This window comes from Eulemur rufifrons, chromosome 12, assembly GCF_041146395.1.
Source record: "Eulemur rufifrons isolate Redbay chromosome 12, OSU_ERuf_1, whole genome shotgun sequence".
NCBI classification, from domain to species: domain Eukaryota; kingdom Metazoa; phylum Chordata; class Mammalia; order Primates; family Lemuridae; genus Eulemur; species Eulemur rufifrons.
In genome coordinates, this window is record NC_090994.1 from 18,537,474 (window position 1) to 18,551,619 (window position 14,146).

Here is a 14,146-nt window from a genome sequence, read left to right on the forward strand (position 1 = left end):
TATTAATCCATTCTCCTGTTGATGGGTATTTGGATTGTTTCTAACTTTCTGCTGTCACAAAAATGCAATAAATATTTTTGTACAAGTTCTTGGATGGGCACATTTTTATTTCTTTGGGGAAATATCACTAGATGTGAAATTGCTGGCTCATAGGACAGATATGTTTTTAACCCTATAAATACAAATGCCCATAATTTCTCTAGTGATTGTACTATTTTATATTCCCACCCATGTTATATGAGAGCATAATTATTTTTGCCTCCTTTTCAACATTTGGAATTTGTACTAGATTTAAATTTAGAAATTCTTATTAGTATGTAGTGCTAACTCACTATGGTTTTAATTTGCATTTCTATAAGGACAAATGATATTTGTTATGTTTATTGACCATTTGTGAATGCTTTTCGTGATGGATCTATGTAAGCATTTTCCCCATTTTTGAGTTGCTTATCTTTTGTTATTAAAACCTTTTATATTAATATTATTGCTTGTGTTTAAGTAATCTGCCTACTCTGATGTACCACAGATACTCATTTTCCTGCTAACAAAGAGCTTTATAGTTTTAACTTTGATATTTAGGTCTATAATCCATCCTTTTTTTTTTTTTTGAGACAGAGTCTGACTCTGTCAGCCTGGCTATAGTGCAGTGGTGTCATCGTAGCTCACTGCAAACTCAGACTCAAGCAAACCTCTTGCCTCAGCCTCCTGAGTAGCTGGGGCTACAAGTGTGCGCCACAACGCCCAGCTGATTTTTTCTATTTTTAGTAGAGATGGGGTCTCGCTCAGGCTGGTCTCGAACTCTTGAGCTCAAGCAATCCTCCCACCTCAGCCCTCCAAAGTGCTAGGATTACAGACGTGAGCCACCCCCCCGGCCTATAATCCATCTAGAATTGAGTTTTCTCAATAGTGTAAGATATAGGTCAAAGGTTTTTTATTCTTGTAAAGATATTCAGTTGGAACAATAAGATTAAGGGTGACTTTCCTTTCCACACTGAATTCCAATGGCAGTTTTTGTCAAAAAGTATTTGACTGTATCTATTTCGATATATTATTAATACTTGACTCTCTATTAGGTTCCTTTGGTCTACTTATCTGTACTTAAACTACTATGACAGTGTGATTCTGGTTTATTATTAAATCACAAAATATGGTAATGTGAGCCCTCAAATATTGTTTTTTTTCCGAAATTGTTTAAATCATTCTAGGACCTTTATAGTTCCATATAAATACTATTATCAAGATGTAATATAAACAAGTTATTTACATTTGTAAATTTGTAAGTTTACGTTTAGGTTGAGGATTGCTTTTGAGTCAACTTTATACATGGCACAAGGTGTGAGTCAAGATTCCTTTTCTTTATTTTCTTTTTTTGCATGTGGGTGATAAATTTTTCCTGAACCGTATGTTGAAAAGACTACCCTTGCTCCATTAAATTTCCTTGGCATGTTGGTCAAAAATCAATTGATTGAGTGGTCTCAGACTCCCGAGTAACTGGGACTACAGGCATATGCCACTACGCCTGGCTAAGGTGTTAAATTTTGTCAAATGTTTTTCTGCCTTAATTGATATCATAATTTTTTTCTTTTGGCCTATTAATATGGTGGGTTACATTGATTTTTTTTAATATTTAATAATCCTTACATCTCTATAATGAACCCTATTTGGTTATGGTGTGTAATTCTTTTAATACAATGTTTGATTCTATTTGCTAATATTTCACTAATGACTTTTTCATCTGTATTTATGAGTGATATTGGTCTGTACTTTTTGTATTTTTTCAGGTTTTGGTATCAAGGTAAAACTAGCTTCATCAAAGGAATTGGTAAGTGCTTCCTCTTCTATTTTATGGAAGAGTTTGTGTAGAATTAGTGTTAATTTTTAAATATCGGTAGAATTCTCACTAGAACCATTAAAGTGTGATGACTTATGTTGAAGGGAGTAATTTTTAAGTGATAAACTTAATTTCTTTAATAGCTATTCAAATGAACTATTATACACATTGGGTGAGTTGGGGTAGTTGGTGATTTTCAAGGAAGTGATCCATTTCATCTACATTGTTAAATTTATGTGTGTAGAATTGTTCATTGTATTCTTGTATTATGCTCTTTAAATCCCCATGGATTGTGATAGCTCCTGTTTTATTTCTGATATTGGTAAGTTGTATCTTCTCTTTTTGTTTTGTTAGTGTTGATAAACATTTGTCAATTTTATTGACCTGTTCAAGAAAATAGCTCTTTATGTCATTAACTGTATCTTTTTCTTTTTCTAATTTCAATGATTTCTGCTTCTATCATTTCATTTTTTATACTTGTTTGAGGTTTCTTTTTCTTTTTTTCTAGATTCTTGAAATGGGAGCTTAAGTAATTGATTTGAGATTTGTTTTCTCTTTTCTAATATGTGTATTTAGTGCTATAAATTTCTCAGCTCTGTTAGGTATTGTCCACAAATTTTATCTCCTATTTTTATTTCGATAAAGTCAATGTAGTTTTTAATTTCTTTCAAGATTCACACTTCTATTGATGGATTATATAAATGTCTATTTAATTTTTAAGTGTTTGGAGATTTTCCTTTTCTCTTATTGATTTCTAATTTTGTTCCTTTGTGACTTGAGAACATATTCTATGTAATTTTAATTTTTTTTTAATTTTCTGAGGGTTGTTTTGTGGCCCAGGACATCTATCTTAGTATGTATTCTATGCATACTTGAAAAGAACATTTTTTCTGCTCTTGTTGGGTGCAGAGTTCTATAAATGCTGACTAGAATTTCTTGGATGATAATGTTGTTTCCTTCTTCCATATCATTGCTGATTTTCTGTCTAGTTCTATCAATTGTTGAGAAAGCAGTATGTGAATCTCCAACTATACATGTGGATGTAGCTATCATTTTTGGCTTCACATATTTAGTAGTTCCATTGCATGTTGCATACATACTTGAAATTGCTCTCTTCTTGGCAGAGTAACCCTTTTATCATTATATAATGTCCCTCTCTGTTCCTGGTAATTTTTGTGGCTCTGAAGTCTATCTGGTAATAACATGGCCATTCATGGTTTCTTTTAATTGTTTGCATGACATATATTTTCCTTCTTTTTACATTCAACCTGCCTATATCATTGTATTTTGAAATGCATTTCTTGTAAGCAGCATGTAGTTGGATCATGGTTTTCATTCTGCTTAGCCAATTGCTGTTTTTTAACTGGCACATTTATACCGTTTGCATTTAATCTAATTACTGATATATTAAGACTTAAATCTGCTATTTTATTGTCATTTTTTGTTCTTTTCTCTGTCTTAAGAGTTGCATTTTTATTTAATCATAGGATTTTTCAGTATATTTCTTTGTATAGTTTGTTTAGTGGTTGCTTTACATATATATAATTTATCAGTCTAAGAATTATTTTGAGTACAGGCAGTATAGAAACATCACCTCCTTCTATATTCCTTTATCCTCATCCATTAATTCCTCCACATACTTTCAGAACCACATCAGACAATTTTTATAATTCTTCAACAATCAAAAGCTAAAAAATTCAAGAGGAGAGTCTACTCATTTACTCATATTTGCTCACTATAATCTTCCTTTCTTTCTGACACGTTAGATTTCTTTTTTTATAACTTTCCTTTCTGATTAGATAGCTTACTGTAGCAATTCTTTTAGGGTAGGCCTGATGACAACAGATTCTCTTATTTTCCATCATCTGAGAATGTCTTGATTTCCCCTTCACTCTGGAGGAATATTTTCACTAGGTATAGGGTTCTGGGTTGAAAACTGTTTTATTTCAGCACTTGAAAAACATTGTGCCTCATCCTTCTGGCCTCCATGCTAATGAGAAATCTGGCATTCACATTGTTTTCCCCTTGCAGATAAGATACCATTTCTTTGTGAGTGCTGTCAAAATGTTTATGTAATCTTCATTTTTGAGAAGCTTAATTTTTATCTATCTTGAAGTGGATTTTTTTTGTTTTTCCCTGTTTGATATTTGTTTGGCTTCTTGAATCTCTAAGTTTACGTCTCCTGCCAAATGTGGTATGTTTCTGCCATTACATGTATTAGTATTTTTTTCAACCTTGCCTTCCTTCTCCTCTCCCTTCTGGAAATCTAGTGGCACAAATTTTGGGTATTTTGTTATAGTGTCACATGCCTTTGAGTCTCTGTTTATTTTTTCTCTCTGTTATTCAGATTGGGCAATATCTATTGTTCTGTATGACAATACACTGACTCCTTTTCTCTGTTCCCTCCATTCTGCTGTGTAGCATGTCCACAGACCTTTTAAAAAACACAGTTATTGTGTTTTTAGTTCTAAAATTTTCCATCAGTTCTTCTTTATATTCTCTATGTCTTTGATGAGGCCATTTCTTCACTGAAGTTTTCTATTTTTTTCCCATGTGTCTCATGCATATTTATAATTACTCATTGAAGCATTTTTATCATGGCTGCCTTAAAGTTTCTGTCAGATAATTCTAACATCTCTAACATTTTGGTGTTGACATTTGTCACTCAGCTTTCATTTACTTTGAAATTTTACTGATTTTTTTTTATGATGAATGATTTTCAATTGAAACCTGGACATTTTTGTCTTATACAATGAGCCTCTGGTTCTTATTTGAGAAAGGTGAGGCACTGACTCCTTACTCATAGGTGGATGTAGAAATCCAGGTTCCCTACTCAAATCCTATTGACACCCATGATGAAGGGGTTTCTCATTGCTGTGGGGCTAAGGGGAAGTTCTGAAGTCCACATGGCTTTCATTGATAATGCTGTGGGTTGTGGACTCATTGCTGTTGGCCAGAGGTGAAAGTCCTGACCCTTTACAATGTCTCCTCAAATACTACCCCCATGGGAAGGGGGAGTGGTGCTTTATTACTTCTGGGTGGAAGTGGAGGTCCAGGCCCCTTGCATGGTCTCCACTGTCACCACGGGAATCGGCCTGAAACAGCCATGAAAGTTCCAGATCCCGACTTGATCGTCTCTGATATTACTCTCACAGAGCCTATGGTGCACCTTGTTAAAGCCTCATAGGGTATAAGTCTTGCTTCCTGCTCAGCCTTTGCTGGAATGGGTGGGATGTGGCCACAGGGTTTTATAATAGAGTAGTTACTTTCTAAAAGTTTCTGTCTTGCTAGCTGTTCCTTGTTCTGGTTTTTTAGCCTTTGTTATTACTGTTTTATTCTTGTGGCTCTGGGATTTCTGAGTTTCCAGTTTCTTCATTTTTAAGTGTGCAATATTTAAAAGAAAATCCATGGAAATATACTACTGATGATTCCTCATGTCTCAAAATCCCTGGCCAGTCTTCTGTCTTCACCTCTTAGAATATTTTCAGATTTATGGTATATGTAATGTGCAGGGTTTGAAGTTAGAGCGAATGAGAAAATTAGGGAATATTATGTATTCTCCATTTTCTTAGAACTGAAAATATTCTTCTTGGAACTGAAAATATTCTTCTGTGCTTTTCTCTTGCAAAATATTTTGCTTATCCTTGAATCATTGAATTTTTATAAAAACTGTAAAATCAGCTTGTCAGTTTCGAGGAAAAAAAGCCTTGTCTTTGGGATTAAATTGATACTATAAATGAATTTGGGGACAATTATCATCTTAAGAATATTGCAATTTGTGAACCGTGAGCATCTACTAGTACAGCTTTCAATATATTTGGGTCGTTAATTGTTTTCTTCAATATTTTCCAACTTGCAACATACAAATCTTTCAATAGTAAGTATTTCCTGTTTTTAATGCTATTATAAATAGTACAGTTTTAATTTTTTATTGCTAGTACACAGAAATACTGTTGATTTTGTATATGTCTATGGTACCTTTTAAAGTTGCTAAATTCATTTATTATATCTTTTATGTAGTTTCCTTAGGCAATTTTACATAGATAATCATGTTGTCTGCCAATCAAGACAGTTTTACTTATTCCTTTCCAATCAGAATGATTTTTATTTACTTTTTCTTGCCTAATTGTTTGTTAGAACTTCTAGTACAATGTTGAACAGTAGTGGAAAAAGTAAACGTATCGATAAAGCATTCAGTTGTTCACCATCAAGGATGCTTCTATTCCCAGTTTGTTAGGAGTTTCTACTAGGAAACTGCACTACAACAAATGATAAAGTTCTTCATGCTGCAGGAAAATTAGATACATACAGAGAATTGAAGAGTTCAGAAAGCGATAAATATTTAGGTGTGTACATAAGGTATTTTTCTTATTCTTTCTACATTACCTGAGACATAACTGATTTAAGGAAAAAAATAATGTGTATTACTATGTAGTGGTATAGTATATGACAAAATTTTAGTACAAAGGATAAGAGAGAAGGAAAAAGATAAATATTATAAATTTTCTGATTATTAAATTGATACAATATCAGTTTATGGCAAATAGCAATGACTTACAGTAATGGACTCTGCATAATTAATACAAACTAACACACAGCCTTAAACATTAAATAATTTTTTATTAAGGGGGTATAAATTTTTTGTTAGATGGATAGCTTTCATAATGCTTAAGACAGGGTTATTAGTGTGCCTATAACAAATAGTGTTCATTGTACCTGATAAGGAGGAGAAGGGGAAAGCCTACCTAATTTCCAATGACTTTTACTTCTCTGTGTGCTCATGTGGGCCCATGAATTAGTTCCAAGTTTTTAGAGAGTAGAGGTGGTGTTTTTCATTCTTGAGATACTTCACTTTTTCACTCCTTTTTATGGGTGAGTAGGACTCAATCCACTCATCAATTGGTGGGCACATAGGTTGATCCCACATCTTTGTGATGCAATAACCTTTCCAGTACAGATGTCTTTTTGATAAAATGACTTCTTTTCCTTTGGATAGATACCCAGTAGTCAGATGGCTACATTGAATGGTAACTCTACATTTATTTGTTTGAGGAATCGCCAAACTGTTTTCTGCAGCAGTGGTACTAGTTTGCAGTCCCACCAAGAGTGTATAAGTGTTTCTTTCCCTCTACATCCATGCCAGCATCTATTTTTTTTTTTTTTTTTTTGCCTTTTTAATAATGTCCATTCTTGCAGGGGTGAGGTGGTATCACAGTGTGGTTTTAATTTGCATTTCACTGATGATTAGTCATTTTGAAGATTTTTTCATATGTTTGTTGGTCCTTTGGAAAACTTCTCTTCATGTCTTTTGAGCATTCTTTGATGGGGTTGTTTGTTCTTTTCTTGCTGATTTGTTTGAATTCTTTGGAGACTCTGGATATTAGCCCTTTGTTGGATACATAGTTTGTGAATATTTTCTCCCATTCTGTTTATTGATTTACTCGGCTGTGCAGAGGCTTTTTAATTTAATCAAATTCTGTTTATTTTTGTTCCTGCTATATTTGTCTTGAGGTCTGAGTCAAAATCTTTGCTCAGATCAATGTCTAGAAGAGGTTTTCCTGTCTTTTCTAGAAATTTTATGGTTTCATGCATCTTGAATTAATTTTTATATACAGCAAGAGATAGGGGGTCCTGTTTCAGTTTTTCCAGCACCATTTTTTGAATAGGGCTGCCTTTTCCCAGCGTGTGTTGTTTTCTGCTTTGTCAAAGATGAGTTGGTTGTAGGTAGATGGTTTTATATCCAGGTTCTCTGTTCTGTTCCATTGGTCTACATGTCTACTTTTATACCCATACGTTGGGGACTATGGCTGTATAGTGTAATTTGAAGTCTGGTATTGTGATGCCTCCAGATTTGTTTATTTTGCTTAATATTGTTTTGGCTCCAAATGAAGCCTAGAATTATTTTTCTAGATCTGTGAATACAATGTTGGTATTTTGAGAGGGATTGCATGAAATCTATAAATTAAATCTATTAAAATAGCAACATCATTTTTTCACAGATCTAGAAAAAATAATAAAATGTGGTATATGCATACCATCGAGTACTGCTCAGCCATAAAAAAATGGCAAACTACCTCCTGTAATAGCCTGGATGGAGCTGGAGCCCGTTCTTCTAAGTGAAGTATCACAAGAATGGAAAAACAAGCAACATCAAACTGGTACTAATCAATCACACCTGTGTACATCTAGACATAACATTCATTAGGTGTCAGGCACATGGGTGAGGGAGAAGAGAGGATGGGTAAATGCACACTTAACGGGTATGGTACACACTGTCTAGAGGATGGGCATGCTTGTAGCTCTGACTTGGGTGGTGCAAAGGCAATATATTTGTACTCCCGTAATATTCTGAAATTCAAAGAAGGAAAGAAAACTGTACCAGCAAAGCTATCATTCAGAAATATATAAGAAATAAAGTTTATGAGCAAAAAAATGAGGGAATTCATCACCACTAGACCAGCCTTATAAGAAAGCTTAAGGGAGTCTTACGTCTGGAAGTAAAAGGACCATATTAAAAACAAAACCATAAAATTCACTGGTAGAGCAGATCCACAACTGAGAATAAGGAATCAAACATGACTATGGAAAACCACAAAGAAGATAAGACAGGAAGATTTAAAGTAGCTGGGAAAACAAACAAAAACCCACCTAGGAGTAAACTTAACCAAAGAAGTAAAAGATGTCTACGTTGAAAATTACACAATGCTGTTGAAAGACATTGAAGGGGACACGCACAAAAAATGTAAAGATATCCCATGTTCTCATGAATTAGAATAATATTGTTAAAATAGTCCTACTACCCATAGAAATCTACAGATTTAATGAAATACCTATCAAAATATTAATATTTTCCACAGAAATAGAAACAACAATCCTAAAATTTTTATGGAACCATCAAAGACCCCATATAGCAATCCTCAGCAAAAGAATAAAGCTGGAGGCATTACACTACCTAACTTCAAGATATACTGCAAAGCTATAGTAACCAAAACAGCATGGTACTGGCATTATATAAAAACAGACATATAGACCAATGGAACAGATTAGAGAACGCAGAAATTAATCCACATGTTTACATAAAACTGATTGTCTAAACAGGTACTAGGAACATACATTGGGGAAAGCACACTCTTTTAAATTGTGCTGGGAAAATCAGATATACACATTCAGCAGAATGAAAGTTGACCTCTATCTTTCACCATATATGAAAACAAACTGAAAATGGATTAAAGATTTAATTGTAAGACCCAAAATTATAAAACTCCTAGAAGAAAACAGGGTAAATGCTTCAGGACATTGGGCTAGGCAAAGATTTTTATGTCTAAGCCTTCAGAAGGATAGGCAAATGGAACTATATCAAACTAAAAATCTTTTGCACAGCAAAGAAAATAATCAACAGAGTGAAGAGACAACTGTAGAATGGGAGAAAATATTTGCAAACTGTTTATCCAGCAAGGGACTAACATCCAGAAAATGGAAGGAACCCATCAACTCAACAGCAAAAAATCAAAAATGGGCGAAAGATCTGAGTAAACTTTTCCTGAAGAAGATGTACAAATGGCCAGCAGGTGTATGAAAAAATGCACAATAGCTCTAATCATCAGGGAAATGAAAATCAAAACCACAATGAGATGATATCTCACCCCAGTTAGAATGGCTAGTGCAAAAAAAATAAATGTTTTAAGGATGCAGAGAAAAGGGAGCTCATACATTGTTGGTGGGAATGTAAGTTAGTAAGTACAGCTATTAGGAAATCCAGTATGAAGTTTCCTCATAGAACTAAAAATAGAACTACCCCATCATCCAGCAATCCTAGTATTAGGTATTTATCCAAAAGGAAAAAAATCAATATACTATAGCGATCTTTGCACCCCATGTTGACTGCAACACTATTCACAATATTGAAGATATGGAATCAACTTAAATATACATCAATAGATGAATGGATAAAGAAAAGATAGTATATATACAGAATGGCATTTCTATTCACATATAAAAAAATGAAATCCTGTTATTTGTGGCAACATGGATGATCCTGGAGTACATTATGTTAAATGAATTTATGTCAAACCCACAAAGATAAGTATTGTGTGTTCTCACTCATATGTGAGAGCTAAAAAATGTTGAGCTCAGAGAAATACAGAGTAGAATTGTGGTTATTAGAAGTAGTAAGATGAGGGAGGGAGGACATAAAACATTTGAGTAGAGAATACAAAATTATAGCTAAATAGGAGGAGTGAGTTCTGGTGTTCTATAACACTGTAGGATGTCTATAGCTAATAATATTTTCCAATAGCTCTAAGAGAGGAGTTTTAATATTCTCAACACAAATGATAAACGTTTGAGGTGATAGATACGTTAATCAGCCTGATTTGATCATTAGGCATTTATATCTGTGTATCTAAATATCACACTGCATTTTCATAAATATGTACAATTACGTGTCAACCAAAAATAATTTTAAATTTAGAAATAAGGCTCACAGCTTCAGGAAGTTCAACAGGATTTCAGATGGAAAGTAGAACGTCCACACTGCTGTGGATACTCTTTGAAAACCACCAGAGATGGTGAGTTTTCTTAGGTGTTGTCCCAGATAAGACTTTTGGGGCTACCCTCATTAGAAATGGAGCCTTCCAACAAGGCTGTTTGCAAGGTGGTGGCAGGCCTGGGTCTATCCAGTGATTTCTGGAATCTTGAGGGCTTTGCTCTGCTTTCATATGTCTCTTCTTGAAAGCTTTTTGGGACTTCATTCCAAAACTTCTGTGCAATGCAAGATGCAAGCACTATGTCTACCAAAGGTGCATCATGAAGCCTGGAACAGCCAGCAGGAGACCTAAATTCTCTGCTTGGCTACTCTTAAAAAAAAAAAAAAACACAGGAGACTATACCACAGGCAGTTCTCTTTAGCACCCTATGATTGAGAACCCCATTTTTTTAAAAGCAGATTAATTTTGGCAATCATTATTTCATACTATAGTGCAACCCGAAGTCTAGGAAAGACGAGCATTGTGGTGTGTCTGTCAATGGTGGTGACTTATAAGCCATGTTATCTTTAAAGGATATTTTCATATAATCACACCAATAATCCACTAATTGTGGCATTTGTCAGTCATGGAGAAGCTGCCGTGTATGTGGACTTAGCTGACCTGTGGCTCAAACAGTGGGTGGTCTATTTGCTTTGCTGCAGACAATTTCCTGTAGCCAGCCTGGATGTTGGCCAAAGAGGGACTGTCTGGTGCCTGCTCTACAGAAAAGTGTTGTATTTTTGATGAGAAGGGGAGTTTTACCTTGCCGGATCCACTGGAGTACCGACAGGGGATTGGCAGCTCGTGGACTGAGAGCTGCAGAAGGCCGTCCTCTAACACAAGCTCCTTCTCTCTCTCTGCCAAAGAGACTTCCGCAGGGATGTTGCGAAGTCCATCAAAAGTTCAGCTCTAGTGCCATGGGACTGGAAACTGCACAAGAAATGGAAATGCACTGTGATTTCCCCTGTCCTCTTCTTCTCCTTGAGGAAAAATGGCAATTGAGCTCTGGTTTCAGGGAGAGAAAGAGGAGGTGTTAAAGTTTTTTCTTCCTCATCTTCCCATCCCTGCTTGCTCCCAGCCACTACCCTGGCTCCGAGGAACATCTGTTTCCAGGTAACCTGACAGATCATGGGAATTGCACCTTTGGATTCCACCTCTTTGGGGCCCCTCGGAAATGTTCCCACAGAGTCATTTTTTCCAACAAAGTGTTTCTCCATCCTAATTCAATTCTCCCTTCACTTTGCTATTGGAACCGGGGACAATGATAATTTTCATTGGAAATTGAATCAATTGCAAATCACTGGAAATGAGCATGGTTTAAAGCCTCAGGTTAGGTTTCTTGGAATTCTGAGCCAAGTCCCTTTCCCAGTTGCTCACAGGAAGTTTTGACTGATGTCATTGGAAACTGTGTGTGTGCACGCATGTAATGTAAGTCACAGTAAGGCCTTAAGGATCTAGAATAATCCCCTTCTTTCTGATCTTATCCAATGCCTATATCACTCTTCATGACTAGCTAATATTTGGAGCCTTGTGACACTGATGATCCAGGCAACCATTCCTGACTTTCTCAGTCTGCAATCACCATCAAAAACTAGTCCACTTGTGTGGGGAAAATCACAGAGATTTTTGTTTCACTTGATGTTTCACAGGTGTAGGTCTGTTTTCAGGATGCATATTTAGATCAAGACTGATCCTTGATAACAACTCAGAAGAAGTTCTTAATTCATGTCTCACAGTTTTTCACTTCCAATGTTAAGAGAAATTGGAATTGCCCTCAGGGAAGAGGGCAGATCCTTTAATATATGACAAAAACAGCTCTTGGTCTGTTAAAATATAAAGAATGGTGGGGGGAGGGAGTCCACCATGTGCAGTGAGCAGAATTCCACAAAGATTCATGGAGGTTCTGGTAGAAGGACATTATTTTGGTCGTGCAACATTTGTGGTTTCGCTGAAATCCACCAGGCACCTTGCAACCAAATAGCAAGCCACTCTTGAAGTTCACAATTCATTGTGCTTCACCCCCACCAAACTTTAGTATTTAATGACAGGAAAATATCTGAAGGTCCACATTTCTCTAACTTCTCCCAAGCCCTCTTTTACAACCTGTCCTTTTGTCTGTCTTCTTTCAACACAACTGTGGTAAGTTGTCTAAGTAACATCTCTAAGGATGTGATGAGAGCCTGACTGTTGAAGGGATACAAGTTAATGTGTTTTGTCTCTATTGTACAGCCTAGTTCCTTTTATTCTTCCTCTTGTCTATCTTCCTTGAGCAACACTGATCTGTTTTCTTCTGGGGTCTCTTTTGTATTCCCCATGCGATGTCTGGCAGGCTCCCAAATGACTTTTCCTATTCTCATCCAATTATGATACAGAATAATTCCAAAGCTGTGGCTCTGGTCTCTTTCTAATCCTTGAAGTGCAGTGTGAAACATAGTGACTGCTCTTGCTGGATTAAAAGATCTGATTCCACAGTATTGACTTTTAGCTTGCTGCAAACCTCCCTCCCTCCAGCTGCTACTGGTAGCTTCTGAAGTATTGGTTACTGTCCACCCACCACCAGCAAAACACCCCACAAAATTCAAAAATCCTGAGCAACTTCATACTTCTAAATCAGTCATAAAATCCAGCATTCTGACTTTGGCTTCTACTTGGCTCTTGGTCTGATTTGAAACTCTACTTGCATCCATATTTTGGTGTACATTAAGCCTTACTTTTCTCTTTTTTACATGGTAGTGGGTTTTATAGAATATACCCAACTCAGTGTTGCTACTTTCTTTCTTTTCCTCTCTCCTTGCCCTTTTCCCCCTTCCTCTGGTCAACAAGCAAACCCACTCCCAACATACATAACATTGGGAACTTGCTCACTGATCATAGATTCAGTCCTCTATTCCATATGTTTCCTCTTCAGGTATCTCAGTATCTTCTCCCTCTGTGCAAACAGAGGTGAACCCAGAGCAGAACATAAGGGTTTTCAGTGTCTGGTCAAGATTCCTTTTTGAGCAGCAGCAATCTTCCTGGAATTACCCACTTCTTTCCAAAGCCAGCGGTTCATCAATTTTGGGCTGTGAAAAAGACACACTCCATGAATGCAGGAATTTTTATCTGCTGTGTTCACAACAGTTAGAATAGCACCTGGCATATAGGTTCTCAATAAATATTACATTAATGGAATATCTAAGAATTATATTCATTTATGAGTTAGAGAATTATTTTTAATTCAAATCATAGTTTAATATTTTTAAGCTTTATCATGAAAACATCTGAAGACATTTGTATGCTGCAATATTTGACATTTTAAGCATTATAAGTGTTCACATTTTCATCACTGAGATTATTTCTTTAAAATGCACTTGGGCTCAGTTATGTGAGGAACAGATATATTTGAAGAAGAAACATCATGAGGGCTGCCCAAGGAGAACCTTAAGTTCTACTTAAACATGTACTTGTTGGTGATAGCAGTACTGGTAAAACTAGTCCTTTGGTGAATTTGAGATGGATGTAGTCACTTTGGTTGTTGAGATACATCACCTATGTTTCATACCGACAGTAGACTTTTCAAATTCAATGTATTGGACGTACATTTGGTGGCCTGAGAAATGGCTATTATAGCCAATCCTAGGTTGCTATTACATTGTTTGATGTAATATCAAGAGCTATAAGTATGCGCCTAACTAGCAAAGAGGTCAGTTGGGAACATGTGAAAACATCCCTATCATAAGAGACATTAAGGGCCATAGAATTAAGGCAAAATCCGTTATCTTGCAACAAAAGAAAAATCTGTAGTCCTAGG

At 35.7% G+C, this 14,146-nt stretch overlaps 1 long non-coding RNA gene across 2 annotated transcripts in view; it reads left to right on the forward strand.

Moving 5' to 3' along the window:
• Positions 1-14,146, forward strand: part of LOC138393777 (uncharacterized) — an 85,404-nt gene that overhangs the window by 55,119 nt on the left and 16,139 nt on the right. For both annotated transcript variants that reach the window (XR_011235240.1, XR_011235241.1), the window contains exons 3-4: positions 1,282-1,333; positions 1,782-1,822. This is a non-coding gene — a long non-coding RNA (uncharacterized lncRNA). The remainder of the gene's footprint in view (positions 1-1,281; positions 1,334-1,781; positions 1,823-14,146) is intronic.